This window comes from Acanthochromis polyacanthus, chromosome 3 (assembly GCF_021347895.1).
Source record: "Acanthochromis polyacanthus isolate Apoly-LR-REF ecotype Palm Island chromosome 3, KAUST_Apoly_ChrSc, whole genome shotgun sequence".
Classification (NCBI taxonomy): domain Eukaryota; kingdom Metazoa; phylum Chordata; class Actinopteri; family Pomacentridae; genus Acanthochromis; species Acanthochromis polyacanthus.
In genome coordinates this window covers 36,701,668-36,720,374 of record NC_067115.1, presented here as the reverse complement: position 1 = coordinate 36,720,374, position 18,707 = coordinate 36,701,668, and the positions used below count along the sequence as shown (strand labels likewise).

At 40.4% G+C, this 18,707-nt stretch overlaps 1 pseudogene; it reads left to right on the top strand.

Annotated features, from left to right (window-relative positions):
* LOC110958784 (voltage-dependent T-type calcium channel subunit alpha-1I-like) overlaps positions 1–18,707 on the top strand; it is a 65,770-nt pseudogene that overhangs the window by 32,371 nt on the left and 14,692 nt on the right.

Genomic DNA, 18,707 nt, shown 5'->3' with positions numbered 1-18,707 from the left:
AGGGCCTGTATTCACTCCATTATGTAGTACTACAAGCTAAATTATGTATCTGTGTTTGAAGGCCTTGCTTGTTTACTGTGCCAGTTCACGTTGCTCTTACATTCTTCATTGGTTGGTAAACAGCTCTGCCTCGCTTGAGGTTTGTTTTTTTTTGTTTTTTTTCAGTTGCCACATGTCACATGAAAAAGAATTTAACGCTTCCCCTACCTCCTACCTAGAGGATTTTTGGTTGTGTGATTTCAGTAGATATTGATTCCTTGATTCAGTGCTGGTTGTCTGTGTGTATTTCAGTGTATGGGAGATTGTGGGTGAGGCTGAGGGAGGCTTGTCTGTGCTGCGTACGTTCCGTCTCCTGAGAGTTTTGAAGCTGGTCCGGTTCCTTCCTGCCCTAAGGAGGCAGCTGGTGGTGCTGATGAAAACCATGGACAACGTGGCCACGTTCTGCATGCTGCTGATGCTTTTTATATTCATATTCAGGTATATTTCTGTCTTTTTTGTGAAAGCGATACTGCAGGTCAAGGCTCACAGGGCAAAATGTTTCCTCAGCTTTCTGTCAGCAGTGATTATTGTGATGATTCCTTGTAGAAATCATAACGACCACGACGCACACTGTTTTTATTGTTATTGGACATATTGCTACATGTATTATCACCTTTCACACAAACACAATTATTCACACCAGCGGCATGGCTGCACGTTGTTGCACATTATCCATTTTAAATTACCGTGTAATGAAAGTATTTTCTCATTTTGTGTGTGTGTGTGTGTGTGTGTGTGTGTTGTAGTATCTTGGGGATGCATCTGTTTGGCTGTAAATTTGGTTTGCGACAAGACAGTGGAGACACTTTACCTGACAGAAAAAACTTTGACTCCCTCCTCTGGGCGACCGTCACCGTCTTTCAGGTTAGACAAACACACTTCCTCTCACACACAGCCAACAAACACATCAGCATTGTTTGATTTAGAGGGACTCCCAAACTGATGACTTACCGTTAAATTCACTTTGAAAATTAACAAGGATGAGACTGAACAACAGCTGCGGCCGTCAGCAGCAGTAGCCCTGACGATCGTCTCCATTATTTCATTTGCCCCAATTTGGGAGTGCTCACGCTCGATTTTTCAACAAATTGTAAAAACTCTCCCAGTGGGTAGATAAGATACGCTTCATAAGCAGAGGGGGAGGAAAAGTGATGAAACACGCACTCCACAGGAGCTCATTTAACACTGATGAGCATCGTTCAACTGACAATGAGATAATAAAGGAGGAATACACTTGTATTATTTTTTATTAAGCTGCAAACATCACAGGCTGCATGTCAGGCAGTTTTTTTGGTTATTTGACTGTGTGTTTTTCTGATCCTCTCTACTCTAAATGCAGATCCTCACCCAGGAGGACTGGAATGCGGTGCTCTATAACGGGATGGCCTCCACCACGCCGCTGGCTGCCCTCTATTTCGTAGCCCTCATGACCTTCGGCAACTACGTCCTCTTCAACTTGCTCGTAGCCATTTTGGTGGAGGGCTTTCAAGCCGAAGTAAGGGCAAAGATGCAGTTTCATTTGAACTACTTGGAGAGAACAAAACTAATTGAGCTCTGTTGTGCTGATGATACCAAAGCTGCGTACAAGAGAATAATCTCCATCATCCTGCTCGTGTAGTTTCTCCCCTGTCTCTTTATCCGTCACTCTTTTTTCCCCCTCACTTTCCCTTCCCCTTTTCACTCTTCCTCTATCGTTCTTTCTCACTGACACACACGCACACACACACACACACACACACACACACACACACACACACACACACTCACTCACACACTCACAATACTCTCCAGGGTAGGGATGTGTTTGATATCGCCTGCCATTCACAGCTGGTGAGCTTTTGTTGTTTAGTTTTCATCTTTTATCTCCAGCATCAGAGAGCACTTGTTCTCTCTCTCTATCACACACACACACACACACACACACACACACACACACACACACACACACACACACACACACACACACACACACACACACACACACACACACACACACACACACACAGATACCCTTTGCCAAAGCCGTCTGCCTCCATCTTTCTGGCGTGAATTTTAATTAAATTCAGTAAAGCTTTATTGGCGTGACTACAGGAGATCGCTGCCAAAGCCATGCACATAACTCAACTAGAGAGCGCTGGAGATTCCCTCCGCCCGTCCGCCTTCCGCTCTTTGTCCCTCTGTCTTTCGATCTTGACTTTTTCACTTTTACAACAGTCAACAGACAGCGAAGACAGAAGAGGCGAGCATGATGATGACGATAGAGATTGCGATGATAGTGGTAATCATGGAGCCGTGTGTGTGTGTTTACAGGGCGATGCCAACAGATCTGAGGCTGACGATGAGAGACAATCCATCTGTTACGAGGACGAGGAGAAGCTCAGAGAGTTGTACGCTGCAGGTACAAAACACTCACTGGAAGTAAAAATAGACGAACCCTCTGTGACGTCACCCACAGGTTTCCTGAAGAGTGACTTTAAAGCTCGGTGTGGCTCCCGCTGCTGCCATCTCCTGACTAATCCAAAAATGAGCAAAAGGTGGAGCCATGGACCATCCTTTTGCACCTCAATGCAGCCACACCCATAATGCATAACTTTTTTGCATTAATACAATTTACACAAGAAAAGCACTCAGAGAACGCAGTACTCCACCAAGGCTGTTCATTCCCCATATGGCATTGTCAGAAATGCAGCATTTGTTTATTAGTTGTTGATGATCAGAAATCACGACAACATAGGATGTGGCCATTTAATATAGATGTACCCACAAACAAAATGACCTTGCGCTGAGCACAGGCGTGTGTCATGCATGTGTACGTTATGTATGGATACCGAATCGCGTGACCTCAGTATGTAACAGTGGCAGGAATTGATGGGACTTGGAAACACCCCCACAGTTTAATCAATTGTTCCTTGTACGATTTTCTACAGATAAGTCCCGATAAGTCCATAATTGTCGATTTGTAGTGGGATCACAATCACGTGATCGTAAGCAGGCAGCTGACATAGTGTTCACTTGTTACCATAGTTACAGTGACGCTGTGCCTCTATCTCGCAATGATACAGAAATCTTTAACAAATCTATGGATCCAGACTATAAGCCACATCACTGCCAAAATCTAACGAGCTGGTCCTTGTGTCATTTCTGCCTTTCCCTGAAAATTTCTTCCAAATCTGTTCGTCCATTTTTGAGTAATGTTGCGCACAGATGGAATAACAGACGGACAGGCAAACGTACGCAAACTCATTCATTACTCCGCCAAGGAACGCGGCGGAGAAACGAATGACTTTCCATTAAAACAAGCAAATTAGCTGTAATGTTTTTGCACCAGGCTGTAAAAATGCTTTGTTTTTGTTTGTTTTTTTTGGGTTTTTTTTTTGCTGTATAGCTGGGCATTTAACATTTATTTATGAAGACTGACTAACGTTTGGAGACAACCTCAAGTGGCCGTTTGCGGAGCAGCAGTTTTTGGCTCTTCAGTGTTGCCTCGGAGGTTGCAGCTTGGTACAAACTCATAGATCAGCTGTACGTGAAAATGCAAACTGACCTACAGTTGCTTTGAAGGATCATTTTGGTTTATTACATTTGGTATTTTGTTCACCTTGGAGTGATCCTACTGGTTATGAACAAACCTCAGAGTGAACCAGACTTATTTTGAAGGAAGCACAAACAGTAGAAAGAAGTATGACCTGAACTCTGTCATAAACATAAATCGCAGTTTAAGATACAATTTTGCCACTTTAAGTTTGATTTATTGTGTTTGATGTAGGTCCAATAAAGCTTAAACTTTTTGGCCCCCTGACCTGCAAAATACCAGTGCCAGCAACCTTCACTGTCCCAGTAATTTAATAAAGGCTGGGAGCAGCAGAATGCATCAAAATAATCTCCATGTATAAAATATAGTCCTTAATAGACATCAGTGTGCAGAAGCAGCTGACTCATGTGTGAGTGTGGAATGAGCAGCATTTAAGTACTTGTTTTATTTCACAGTTTACACTATAACTTATGTACACACGTGGACAAAATTGTTGGTACCCCTCAGTTAAAGAAGGAAAAACCCACAATTCTCACTGAAATCACTTGAAACTCACAAAAGTAACAATAAATAAAAATGTATTGAAAATTAAATCATCAAAATCAGCCATCACTTTTGAATTGTTGATTAACATAATTATTTAAAAAAACAAACTAATGAAATAGGGCTGGACAAAAATGATGGTACCCATAACTTAATATTTTGTTGCTCAACCTTTTGAGGCAATCACTGCAATTAAACGATTTCTGTATTTGTCAATGAGCGTTCTGCAGCTGTCAACAGGTATTTTGGCCCACTCCTCATGAGCAAACAGCTCCAGTTGTCTCAGGTTTGATGGGTGTCTTCTCCAAATGGCATGTTTCAGCTCCTTCCACATATGTTCAATGGGATTCAGATCTGGGCTCATAGAAGGCCACTTTAGAATAGTCCAACGCTTTTCTCTCAGCCATTCTTGGGTGTTTTTGGCTGTGTGTTTTGGATCGTTGTCCTGTTGGAAGACCCATGACCTGCGACTGAGACCAAGCTTTCTGACACTAGGCAGCACATTTCTCTCCAGAATGCCTTGATAGTCTTCAGATTTCATCATACCTTGCACACTTTCAAGACACCCTGTGCCAGATGCAGCAAAGCAGCCCCAAAACATTACTGAGCCTCCTCCATGTTTCACCGTAGGGACAGTGTTCTTTTCTTCGTATGCTTGGTTTTTGAGTCTATGAACATAGAGTTGATGTGCCTTACCAAAAAGCTCCAGTTTGGTCTCATCTGTCCAAAGGACATTCTCCCAGAAGCTTTGTGGCTTGTCAACATGCATTTTTGCAAATTCCAGTCTGGCTTTTTTATGAGTTTTTTTCAGCAGTGGTGTCCTCCTTGGTCGTCTCCCATGAAGTCCACTTTGGCTCAAACAACGACGAATGGTGCGATCTGACACTGATGTACCTTGGCCTTGGAGTTCACCTTTAATTTCTTTGGAGGTTGCTCTGGGCTCTTTGGATACAATTCCAACGATCCGTCTCTTCAATTTGTCATCAATTTTCCTCTTGCGGCCACGTCCAGGGAGGTTGGCTACTGTCCCGTGGGTCTTGAACTTCTGAATAATATGAGCCACTGTTGTCACAGGAACTTCAAGCTGTTTAGAGATGGTCTTATAGCCTTTACCTTTAAGATGTTTGTCTATCATTTTTTTTCGGATGTCCTGGGACAATTCTCTCCTTCGCTTTCTGTTGTCCATGTTCAGTGTGGTACACACCTTTTCACCAAACAGCAGGGTGACTACTTGTCTCCCTTTAAATAGGCAGACTGACTGATTATGAGTTTGGAAACACCTGTGATGTCAATTAAATGACACACCTGAGTTAATCATGTCACTCTGGTCAAATAGTTTTCAATCTTTTATAGAGGTACCATCATTTTTGTCCAGGCCTGTTTCATTAGTTTGTTTTTTTAAATAATTATGTTAATCAACAATTCAAAAGTAATGGCTGTTTTTGATTATTTAATTTTCAATAAATTTTTATTTATTGTTACTTTTGTGAGTTTCAAGTGATTTCAGTGAGAATTGTGGGTTTTTCCTTCTTTAACTGAGGGGTACCAACAATTTTGTCCATGTGTGTAAACGGAATATCTCTATTGTCCTGGTACATGTACAGTAACAACTGTAATTCAAAGTGCAAGAAACAGCGAAGTGTATCAGTTAGTGTAAAAAAAACAAAAGAAAATACATCTAACCAACTATAAAAAGATGAATTATAAGAGAGGAAAAGATTATTTAAAGGAAAGACAAGAAAAGTGCAAACATACCTCACATGCAAGACATTTGAGCGCACATTACAATCATGATTAAAATGTGCTATTTCAATTTTTTTCTGATTGTAATAATTTTGTTGGCATAAACTACAAAGCTTTCCCAGTAACTTTATTCATTTATATAATTCATTAATGATTAAAAGAGTCTTCGGTGAAAATCTAGTGTTTTTGTTTTTTACCTTGTTAACATCTCAGTACAGTGTTTTTTCTTGGCTTCGAAGGAGAACATTGCCTCCTTTAGCAACTTCTTCAAGGTCCTTTGCAGTCTTTGACGTTAGCTTGTTGAGATTTTTGAAAAATTCCTTCAGTTGCAAGTTGGCTTTTTGTATGGACCCACAACATGTCATTGGGATGAAAATTTCAACAATATTATGCCTCAGTTTATCATTTACACATTACTACTTACAGATCACAGAGTGTCTACAAAGGCACAAGACATTCAGTCACAGGTATTTGGAACAGAGCAATATAGTATTTTACTTTATGATTAACAAAACTTGTCAAAATGTAGAAATGATCTAAAACATACAATTTTACAAATTTACAATTTGCAGTTAATGTCTTCTCTGTAATTTTTACACTTTTGCAAAGTCAGAAGTAGACTGACAGCTCTGTTTCATGGCCCAATCAAGTGCTGGAAACAAGCACAGACGGAAGTGATGGGAAAATGATGTAGTCATTTTTCAAAATAAAACACCCTGCAGACTTCACCGGAAATTAAATAAAAAATAAAGCGTTTTTCTTTCTGTACAACCCAGTGGTTGAGGACCGCTGCCTTAAATCCTATGACATACACTGCAGGGCTTCATATTCCCAGAATGAAAATAAATGCCTAGGAACACACCTTCTATCAAAGCTGATTCAAATGAAAACACTGAAAGAAATACTGTAAAGCAAAATGTTACTGAACCGGAATAATTTACCAAAAACTGTTGCTTTTCTGTGCATGTTCAGAGCTTAAAATCCAGGCCATGATGCTGAGTCCCAACGGCCTCCTAAACCCCAAAGCCTCCATGCCTCCACCTCCGCCCCTGCCGGTCATCACACACACAGCAGCAACACCCACCATAAACTCCAACCAGTCGCGCCGGGCGAGTGCTGCTTCCATGGAAGTCCACAGCCTCGAGCAGAGGTTGCCGGTGAGCCTTGGGCGCTAACTTTTACTTATACAATTACGGCATTAACTGTCAGGAGCAAAGATGATTTACAGAGAATGTTATGAAAAGGAAATGAATCCAGAATCTATTTCTACTTCTAGGGGGTTTTATGATTGTTTTGCACAAGTTAAAACCGCAGCCGTACAAATTGATCCCTGGAGTAATAACAGAGAGATGCATTAACCAGATGAGAAGAAAAACATTTCCATTAAAGGTACCTTGCAGGGTTTTTTTGTTCACTCTCAGCATTTGCCAACAAACCTACTGTTACTGAGTGTATTCCCAAAAGGTAACAAATGGCTTGAATGCATTCCCACCCTCATAAAACACCAGCAAAGTCAAATATTTTGGAAGCCACATTGTTTTGGCTGGTTGTCTTTCAGACTTTTTGTTGGCACATTACAAGCACCAGATGTTGATCAGTTGAGCCGTATAAAGTGAACTTAGAGGTTTGGGTGATTGGATGTATGAAAAGATAAGATAAGGTAAGATAAGATAAGGTAAGATAAGGTAAGGTAAACTTTTGATTCTTATTCAGTGTGCAGTCTACTGGAACACTGCAAAAACTCAAAATCTTACCAAGTCTGTTTGTCTTATTTTTAGTCAAAATGTCTCATCCCACTCAATTTAAGATAAATTCTCTTAACAAGCGACATTTCAGCAAGATGGAGGGACTTGCTTTAAAACAGTGCATCTGAAATTTCTTGTTAAGTCAAACAATCCTGAAATGATTTTGTTCTGAGTTGTATTTTACAAAAAAACTCAAAATAAGTTTAACCCCCGTGTCATCCTGCGGGTCAAATTGACCCATTTTAAAGTTTGAAAATGTGGAACAAAAATGTAATTTCACAGTGAAACTTCTAAAGTCCACATTTTCTACATTTTTGGGGAAAAAACAAATGTTAGAAATGTTTCCTAAGAACATTCACAAAAAAGTCAACCAAAATCCACCAACTTTTGGTTGATTTTTTTTTCTGAATGTTCTTAAAGAAAATATTAGAAGTTTTACTGATATATATGTAATCACTTTAGATATTCTTAGGATTTTTGGAAGATTTTTACTCATTTTTTGAAAATATTTACAAGAATTTTCTTGGCAAATTTGGGGATTTTTTTTAAATACAACTTTTAAGGAATCATTAGAATTTTCTTCCTGAAGGTTTTGCAAATTTTCAGAAATTTGGGGAATTTTTTGCAGATTTTTTGGATATTTTTCAGACAAGGAAACAGTATTTTTTTGTTGCCCGTAAATGAAGACAAGAGGAGGGTTAATACATCTCAAATTATGCATGAGGATACATGAAAGCAAAATCTATTTTTTAGGGAAAAACTACTATTTTAAAGCATGTCTGGCTTATCGTAAGACACCTAAGCTTGACAATCCTGGTAAAATATAGCTTAAAATAAGCTTTACCAGCTAATTTTGAGATCTCAAGATTCTAAATATCACATCTTATTTCAAGAAATCTTACCAAGACATTTTGCACTTGTATTATTGTCAGATTTTTCACTTATTTCAAGTAAAAGTTCCACAAAATAAGTTATTTTTCTTGTTTTGAGAGGGGCATTTTTTCCAGTGAAGTAGTAGAACCATGGTGAATAAAAATAGCAGTAACCATCTTTTACCTCAGGTTTTGTGTGTCAGTATGTCTCGTACTCAACTTACTACCAGCTCTGTGTGTCTTAATGTGCAGGTTGGTGGAGCATGGGATAGAAAACAAAATGCTCTGTTGCTCGCCAAAACACTCCTCGGAGTGCCGTTAATCTGCCAAGAATTAAATCTTCATGTGCAGTTGAAATATCTGTAAGAAATCCAATGAAGTGTTTCTGTTGTTCCAAGTTGTCTTCACAGTCTCTGTGGGACGGCGGGCCTGAAAGCCGCCGCTCCAGCTGGACCAGCATCGGCCGAGCCCCCAGCCTCCACAGGAAGAGCCAGTCCGGAGAGATGGAGTCTCTGCTGTCGGACACCCACAACAGCTCCAACCACAGCAGCCGGGAGCACTCTCTGGACCAGTCGGACTACCTGCAGGTGCCCATACTGCACTCGCCAGACTGCAACGGCACCACCTTCCATCTGCCGGACCACTGCTACGACGACGCTCCCCCGACGTCACACTACCCCAGCGACCAGGACGAGGAGGCGCTTGAGGAAGTGAATACTTGTTTGCTTTGCTCATCTTAATGGTGTCGTGCTTCTGCTGCTTCCAGATGAAACAAGTTAATAAAAGAGCTTGTTTAGGCATGTTGAAAAGTTCAAAAGCTGCTGCTAATTATCTTGCAAAGACACGAATTCCAACCTTCTTGACCTTAGACACTTATGCAACTCTGAAACTATCTAATTAGCTGAATTTAAATTATGAGTAGAGTGGAGGTAACAATGGCAGCATTGTTAGCAAAAACATGAGCTGTGTTATGCCTCATGTTGTACAAATAAAACATTGAGGTCATTCTGAATTGTAAGAATGTGAGCACAGCATGATTTTGGTTGTTTAAATATATCGGAAATAAACCAACAACATCCAAATTTCCTATAATTGTGCATCAAAGCATGCAAGTTTGCTCAGATGTTTGTTTGTGTGTTATTTCAGAGTTTATGTAAGAAGCTGAAGAAGATTCTGGAGCCCTATGAGCCTCAGTGGTGCCTGGAGCATGAAGAGTGGTCCCTCTATCTGTTCGCCCCACACAACCGGTAAACACACAAACAAACAGACGTTCACTTTCTCTGGCATTCTCCGGAATGGCCTCAGTGGCTGAACCACAGCATGTGTGAAAATTCACAGTTTAAGTGTGAAGTTTGCAGCTACGGCTTAGTAATGCAATTTTCACTTTTATCAATTAAACCTGGCCAAGTGCAAACGTACACAGTATGTGGACGAGTGCGGTGAATGCAGAGATTCAGGTGGTGTGGTGGGTTTATATACATCACTATGAAAAAGTATTCACCCCCCTACAGAAATTTTTTGCATATTTGTCACATGAGTCTGGGTGTTGTCACTGTGTCATTTCAAATCACATTAATAACATCACTCGGTCTGCATACTTCCATCTCCGTAACATCAACCGCCTCCGTCCCTCCCTCACCCCTGTCAGCACCGACCTCCTGGTCCACTCTCTTGTCACCTCCCGCCTAGACTGTTACAACTCCTTTCTCTCTGGTCTCCCCCTCAAGTCCCTCCATAAACTTCAACTTATCCAGAATGCTGCATCCCGGACCATCACCAGGACACCCTCTCTCCCCCACATCACCACAGTTCTCCAACAGCTTCGCTGGCTCCCAGTCACTCATCGCATCATCTACAAAACCATTCTCCTAACCTTCAAGGCCCCCCATAACCTCGCCCTCCATACCTCACTGATAAACATAAACACACCCAGCAGAAAAAGACCTAAAACACACAAGCAAGTCCACCAGAGGTTCAGAAGGAGCTAAATGAAGGCTCTGGAGTGGCCGAGTCAAAGTCTGGACTTGACTCCAACTGGACAGTTCATGCTGGAAACCAACTATTGTGACCGAATTAAAACTATTCTGGAGAGAAGAGTGAACCAAATTCCTCCCTGGTGATGTAAAATACTGATCATAAGCTGGAACAAACATTTAACTGCAGTTGTTGTTGCCAAGAAACCAACCAGTTATTAGGTTCAGGGGGGCAATTACCTTTAACAGGGGTGATACAAGTTTTCAATAAATCATCATTTAATAACTGCATTTTGTATTGTGTGGGTTATCTCTGTCTAATCGACAATAAATAGAAATATTAGTCTGATGATCTGGAACACTTAAGGGTGACAAATATGCAAAAAGAGAAGACTCTTATGTGGGGGCAAATACTTTTCTTACTTAAACCTTAAATATCTATCTATATATAGACAATAGAGACGAAGGTTCTGATGCTCCGTTGTTCTTATTGTGTCTCTTCAGGTTCCGATTGTGGTGTCAGAGGGTCATTGGTCACAAGATGTTTGATCACACTGTCCTCCTCTTCATCTTCCTCAACTGCATCACCATCGCATTGGAGAGACCCGACATTCAGCCCCACAGCATGGTAACACACCACCATCATAACAACGCTCCAAACCTTCAGCCTTAACTTGATGGTTTAAATTGTGCACTGGAACTGCATTAACTGTGTTTAATCCTATATTACCTCATATTATTTCTAAGTGTTGTTTTCTTTATTTCTTATGTAGAGGTCTGTGTTTGATGAACCTTACTATCCCTAACGTCTAGTTTAAACCTTAAACAGCGTCCTCACAAATATGGAAGATCTCTGTCTCAAACACACCTTCTGTTGCTTGTGGCCGATACAAGAGACACCATATGAACATCTGCTGCTAGCAGTGTGTTTTACTACAAATAAAATTTATTTTTATGCTCGTTTTATAGCATATTCACAGTACATAATCAAAGCTGAAGCTGCTGGGACACAAAATCCTGAAAGACCCCCCTTCGATTAAAATCAAGCTTGTCAACGTGTCCCATATGGTGTTTTTTAATACACTGTAAGACACATTATGAACAAACAATAAGATATGAGATGTACAGAACTAGTAAGTTGCACTTGATCCTAGTTGTTTTCAGACATTATTTTAGGTTTTGTTTCGCTTTTTGTATTGTGTATTTTGCCTTTATGATCCTGTGTCATGTCTGAAATAAATCAAATGAATGAATGAACGAGCAAAACAAACATCAACATCATGACTTAGGGCAGAGGTGTCAAATTCATTTTAGTTCAGGGGCCACATTCAGCCCAATTTGATCTCAAGTGGGCCAAACCAGTTAAATTACAGCATATCTACCTATAAATAACGACAACTCCAAATTTTTCCTTTGTTTTAGTGAAAAAAAGTAAATTCTGAAAATGTTCACATTTCACCTTCACATTTAATGATCTATCTTTTTACAAATCATCATGAACAACTTGAAATTTCTTATGAAAATTAAGTTCCATTTCAACAACATTATGCCTCAGTCTATCATTTACACATTACAACTTATAGATCACGGAGTGTCTGCAAAGGTACAAAACATTTAGTCACAGGTATTTGGAACTAAGTGATATAGTATTTTACTTTATGATCAAAATGACAAAAGTCAGACAAAAGTAGCAAAAAGAAGACAAAATATTACAAAAATGAGTCACAAAATGACAAAAACGAGAAACAAAGCAACAAAAAATCAGACAAATGACAAAACAAAAAAAGAGACAAAAAATTTGACAAAAAAGTTACAAAGCGATAGCCTAGCCGCACTAGACCCAGCTCTTAAGACACAAGGGTCTAGGAACGCTTGACAGGGAGGGAGGTTGTCTTTCAAATCACTCTGCAGCAATTGGGTAGGTATACAACCAATCAGCGCAACGAATAGGCTGACGTAGTTCCTAGAGCGCCGCATTTTGGCTAAGTCCCATTAGCTTCCCAACCAGCGCAGCCAACTGGTATATTAAGGATTTGCCATATCCCGTCGGCATAAGTCCAAATACGTCTTTCTTCTCAATGAAACACTTCAGTGCCGTCCTTTGTTTATCTTTCAAGTTGAATTTTAGCTTCAAATCTTTAAGGGCTGTGGCCAAAGCCGAGTCAAAAGATAACTGTTTATTGTGCGCCGGTTGTTTCTGTCAGAATCGTCGCGCCTCTGTCGTCACTTAGTTACGCCCGCCTTCTGACTCTACACTTCATGGTGATTGGTCCGGCCAGTTTTAGGAGAATCCAACCTCGAGCCTTATGGAGGGTAACTAGACCCACCCTGGCAGAGAATTAAATTCGTTGCTGTGGGTTGTCTAGTGCAGCTAGGCTAACAAAGCGATAAAACAATAGACAAATTTCAAAAATGAGACAAAAAATTACACAAACGAGACAAAAAGAGATATGCGAGAAACAAAACGACAAAAAATAGACAAATGACAAGTCAGAAAAAAATACAAAAAAACAACAAAACAAGACATATTACAAAAATAAGACAAAATATTACAAAAATGACACGCAAAATCAAAAAACAAAATGTCAAAAAATGAGACAAATGACATGAAACACAACAAAAAAGACCCAATAAATTAGACAAAGAAATTATAAAGCGACAAAAAAAATAGACAAATGAAAAAAACAAGACAAAAAATTACACAGACGAGTCAAAAAAGACAGAGGTGGGAAACAAAATGACAAGAAAATAGATGACATAGGCAAGCCAAAAAACTACAAGAAGACATAATATTACAAAAATGAGACACAAAACAAAACAACAATGAGCAGTATAGTATTTTACTCAATTATCAAAACATTATACATAGTTTGTAGTTGTCTGATCAGATTCGTAGGTGAGCTGGTGTGCTTGAGCTGCTGCAAAGAATCAACAGTGTAGAGATACATCTACTCTAGTTAGATTCTTTTAATGTAAAAAATTTAATTTTGGGGGTTTTATCTAGACCTGCAGACGGCTTTAAATTAATGAATGTGCTTTTCTGTATTTGTCTCACTCTCTTACGTGTGTGTGTGTGTGTGTGTGTGTGTGTGTGTGTGTGTGTGTGTGTGTGTGTGTGTGTGTGTGTGTGTGTGTGTGTGTGTGACAGGAGCGTATTTTCCTCAGTGTGTCCAATTACATCTTCACTGTGATCTTCGTGGGCGAAATGATGATCAAGGTAACCATAACACGACACGTCCTCCGAACGAGCACTTCACTCCAAAAGTCATTTTCTCATCTTACTCATAAAGAGGCAATTTTCTTCCTGGGTGGGCAACGGAATGGCTTTCAGTCTCATTTTACATCCTGTATTATTTTATTATTTCAGTAATTTTGCCGGGTGCGTGTGTGTGTGTGTGTGTGTGTGTGTGTGTGTGTGTGTGTGTGTGTGTGTGTGTGTGTGTGTGTGTGTGTGAGATCAGGTGGTGGCTATGGGCCTGTACTTTGGAAACGGCGTGTACCTGCAGAGCAGCTGGAACATCTTGGACGGGCTGCTGGTGTTCGTGTCGCTGGTGGACATCCTGGTCTCGCTGGCATCAACAGGCGGGAATCGAATCTTCGGCATCCTCCGGGTGCTTCGGCTGCTCCGCACACTGCGACCGCTCAGGTGGGCACGGTGCAGGGCATTTCTATAGGGGCATTACAGTGATCCCTCGTCTATTGTGGGGGTTCGGTTCCAGAACCTCCCACCATAGGAGAAAATCCGCAAAGTAGTGACCTTATGTTTATTTTATTAGACACAAAAACACAACACTGCAGAGCAACACTATGCGCAGCGTTTAGACGTTGATGTGAAATGGACAAGGCAAGATGCTGAATACATGCTATACATGGAAGACGCATTATATTTCAATTTAATGTTCTTTTAATATCTTTTAATCATTATTTTTTATGTGATGTTTTCATTTTTTTGGCTAGAAATGCTTATTTTGCTGCAAAAATAATGAAAATAAGAAATATATAAAAGTACCTAAATACCACAAAATGCTGCGATATAGCGAAGATGTGATACAGTGAGACCGCGAAAAGTGAACCGTGATAGGGCGAGGGACGACTGTATTGTAGAAAAACTATTAGTAAATGTGTAAGAAGAGTTGTGTGTCTGTATCTCAATCTGTGTCTCCGTAATGAGATTTGTCAAAGCAAACTGGAGTCAGCAAATGTCTTCTTTTGTGTTTCTGTAATTAGGTTTTTGTACGCATTAACAGATCTTTGTACGAATTTGGAGCTGCTCCAAGAAAAACAAAAACAAAAATGAAAAACACCCCAAAAACTCTTATACATCTCCCTGGTGCAATATTAATACATTCTGTAAATCATGAAGATTTTACTCTTTAAAATACCCTGTGCAGTATTTATTTTACTACATACACAAGAGCATATATTGTTTCCTTAGATATATACATGCTTATTTTTAGATTACTAGTAATTACTAGTATGTAGGCTGCACAGTGGAGTGGCGGTCAGCACTTTCGCCTTGCAGCTAGAAGATCCTCGGTTCGTTTCCCGGCCTTCCTGGGATCTTTCTGCATGGAGTTTGCTTGTTCTCTCTGCACATTCATGGGTTTTCTCCAGGTTCTCTGGCTTCCTCCCACTGTCCAAAAACACGCTGAGGTTAATTGGTGACTCTAAATTAGGTGTGAATGTGAGTGTGACTGTCTCCATGTGTAGTCCTGTGATAGACTGGTGACCAGTCCAGGGTGTCCTCTGTCTTCACCCTAAGTCAGCTGAGATAGGCTCCAGCACCCCGAGACCCTAATGAGGCTTAAAGATAAAGATAATGGATGGATGAAAGCATTTACGGATCTTTGCACACATTTACAAATCTTATTACGTTTACAAATTTTAATCTGCAAATGTCTTATCAAAATTTGTGTATCTGTAATTCGGTTGTCAAAAATGATAAAAATCTGCTAATCTCCATTTAGATTTGCAATTGAAATAAGATCTATAAATGTGTACAAAGATATTAATAGATGAAAAATGTCTTCGTATACATTTATAGATCTTTGTAAACATTTACAGATCTTTGTACGGATTCACAAATATAATTCCGTTCACAAATTTTAATTTAGATTGTTATATTTTTGGCGCATTTGAAAACCTATTTACGGACAGAGATTTTGAAAAGACATTTGCAGATTCCAGTTTGCATTGACAAATCTCACTACGGACACACAGATCGAGATGCAGACACACAACTCTCTGCACACATTTACAAGTAGTTTTGCATACATTTCCTTCTCGTGTTTTTACTTCTTCAACATCACCTGCAGAACTTGTTTAACCTGTGTGACTGTGTTGCAGGGTGATCAGTCGGGCTCCAGGTCTGAAACTGGTGGTCGAGACTCTGATCACATCTCTCAGACCCATTGGGAATATCGTCCTCATCTGCTGTGCGTTTTTCATCGTGTTTGGAATTCTGGGAGTCCAGGTAAATATTTGTATTCCCTTTTTATCCTGCCCTCGCTGGAGAACAGCCTCATCATTTCATTATTTTATTTTATTTTTTCCCCTGCCTCTCATCGAACTCATTTTCACCCAAACATCCAACGCCTGTTGTGTTTCCTGCCGCAAGTAGTCACAGTGGTTTAAAATAAACGAGGTGCAGCTCAGAAAAGGCTTCGGGTAATAAAAAGTGAAGAGAAAAATTTGGAGGAAATGCAAATGAGCTGCTGATTATGCACCAGAGTCCCTGGAAGTAATTAAAAAAACAATGGTCCTATGGAGGGATTCTGCTGAGAACGTGTTTTTTTTTTTTTATAATCGGATTTTCACCTGGATTTTTATATTATTAATTCCCTTAATGAATGCAATTTGTTACTTATTAATTTCAGGACATCGTGAGTTTGTTTAATATTCACAACAATAAGCTAAAATATAGGAAGCTCTATTTGACCTAAGAGATAATCATGTTATAAAACACAGTCCCCAATCATTAAAGGTATAAGAAAGAAAAAAATCTGCTTTAACAGAAGCTAATACCTACTTTGCTCCTGCTTTTGACCACTTATGGTTGTTGTTCCTGGATGCTTTCATTTCTTAAGGGCCTTGAAATGGTGTAAAGGAAATAATCTGAATGAGAAAACTGCTCTTTTGTTTGAAGTGCTGATGTCTCGCATCCACTTCAATTCAATTTACATTTTCAGCTTTACTTACACAACTCCGATTCACAGCATATGGAACTTCACATAGTGAGGTCAAGACTGTACAATATTATATTATAGAGAGAAACCCGACAAATCCTACGATTCCCTTTGAACAAGCTGTTTGGCAACAGTGGGAAGGAAAAAAAACCTCCTTTTTAACAGAAGAAACCTCCGGCAGAAGCAGGAGGGCGGCCATCTGCCTCGACCAGTTGGGGTGAGGAGAGGGAGGAAAAGGATAGCAGAGAAACAGACAACAAACAAAAGAACAATAAACACTGAGCAGGTTGGTGAGGCCATTAGCTGCAGATCAGAAACATGCAGCTCCAGAGCCAGAAATACTCACAGGGAGGACACAGACTCAAAGTTAATGACATGCAATGCTGGGGTATAAATCTTCATTTTAAGGCGTCACGGTCCAATAAGTTTGGGTACAACTAGGTGCAACACCATTTGTAATATTTATTTGAACAGCATTTTCCTGCTAAAAGTCTCTCCCCCTCCTTGCTACTAGTTTCCATTTTTGTGAATCTTCCTGCAAATATTCAGATTCAGTGCTTGCACAGGAAATGATGTTTGATGAATGCTAACGCTAACAGTAACACACGGGCATGCGTTTCTGAAAAACACGCTGCATTAGACTCTAATGAGAACACTCCAGGCTGAAGTATTTCTGTTCTTGTAAGGCAGAATGGACCAAATTTGTGTTTCTTAGCTGTAATGTAAGAACAAAAGCCCTGTAGGCCCCTTCTGAGTAATTTACTGCACTATTTTTTTAAGCTTTCTTTGCATTACCTTGAGGTTGCATTGTTCTTTTGTGTTTTTAACCATCTGCACACATCTGTCTGTGTGTGCAGCTCTTTAAAGGGAAATTCTTCCATTGCGACGGCCTTAATGTGACTTACATCACCAATAGAACCCAGTGTCTGCAGGCGGGCTACCGCTGGGTTCGACGGAAATACAACTTTGACAACCTGGGACAGGTTTGTCATAATTCCACACATCTCAGACTGTCTGACTGACGCCGTGCGAAGTGATCGAGAGCGACGCTGATTTCTATTCGTCTCACTGTTGCAGGCGCTGATGTCACTGTTTGTGCTGTCGTGTAAAGACGGCTGGGTCAGCATCATGTACGACGGCCTGGACGCTGTCGGAGTGGACCAGCAGGTGGAGAGACACACTCACATAATCCCACACACTGGAAAAATATCAATAGAGTTCAGCGAGTGTTTATTGCATTTCGCTGCGTTTTGGGTCTGTTTTGTGTCAGTCTCAAGCGCTTTTGATCTTGTTTGTTTGAGTGCGAAAGGGAAATGTTTCCAGAGAGAGGTGAGGTGGTGTAAGGGAAGAATAAAAGTCAGATGGATAAATAGATGTGAGTTGACAGTGCTGGCAGTTTCGCTGCTGACTCAGGACTCACATTGTCCTCTTGTTTGTGCTCTCTCCTTTTCTTCCTCTCTGTCCCTCCTCACTCTCTTTCGTCACTCTTTGATCCTCCTATTTCTCGTTTTTTTATCCTCATGCCACTTCCCCGCCTTTCCTCCCTACGTTTCCTCTCTCTGTCTCTTTCCGCAGCCAATAAGAAACAACAATCCTTGGATGCTGCTGTTCTTCATTTCGTTCCTCCTCATCGTCAGCTTCTTCGTGCTCAACATGTTTGTGGGCGTGGTAGTGGAAAACTTTCACAAGTGTCGCCAGCAGCAAGAGGAGGAGGAGGCCCGGCTGAGGGAGGAGAAACGACAGAAACGACTGGAGAAGAGGAGGAGAAGTAAGAAAGCATTAGAAGAGGAGGGATGGGAAGGCATGAAAGACCCAGACAGAGTCACTGAGCATGTCATGTTAAAACTGCTTGTATTAATATGCTGTTAGAACCACCTACACTCCTCTTGGAAGGTTTTCTGCACTAAACTAGAACCTGACTGGAGATGTTTTGGTTCTTTGAGCCAAAACAGCGTCGTCTTCAGTGCTGGATTATGCACCAATCAGCCACAATGTTAAAACTGCCGGCATAACAATTAGTGTTCTTCATGCAACCAAAACAGTTCTGACATGTTGGGCAAAGATGCAGGATCTCT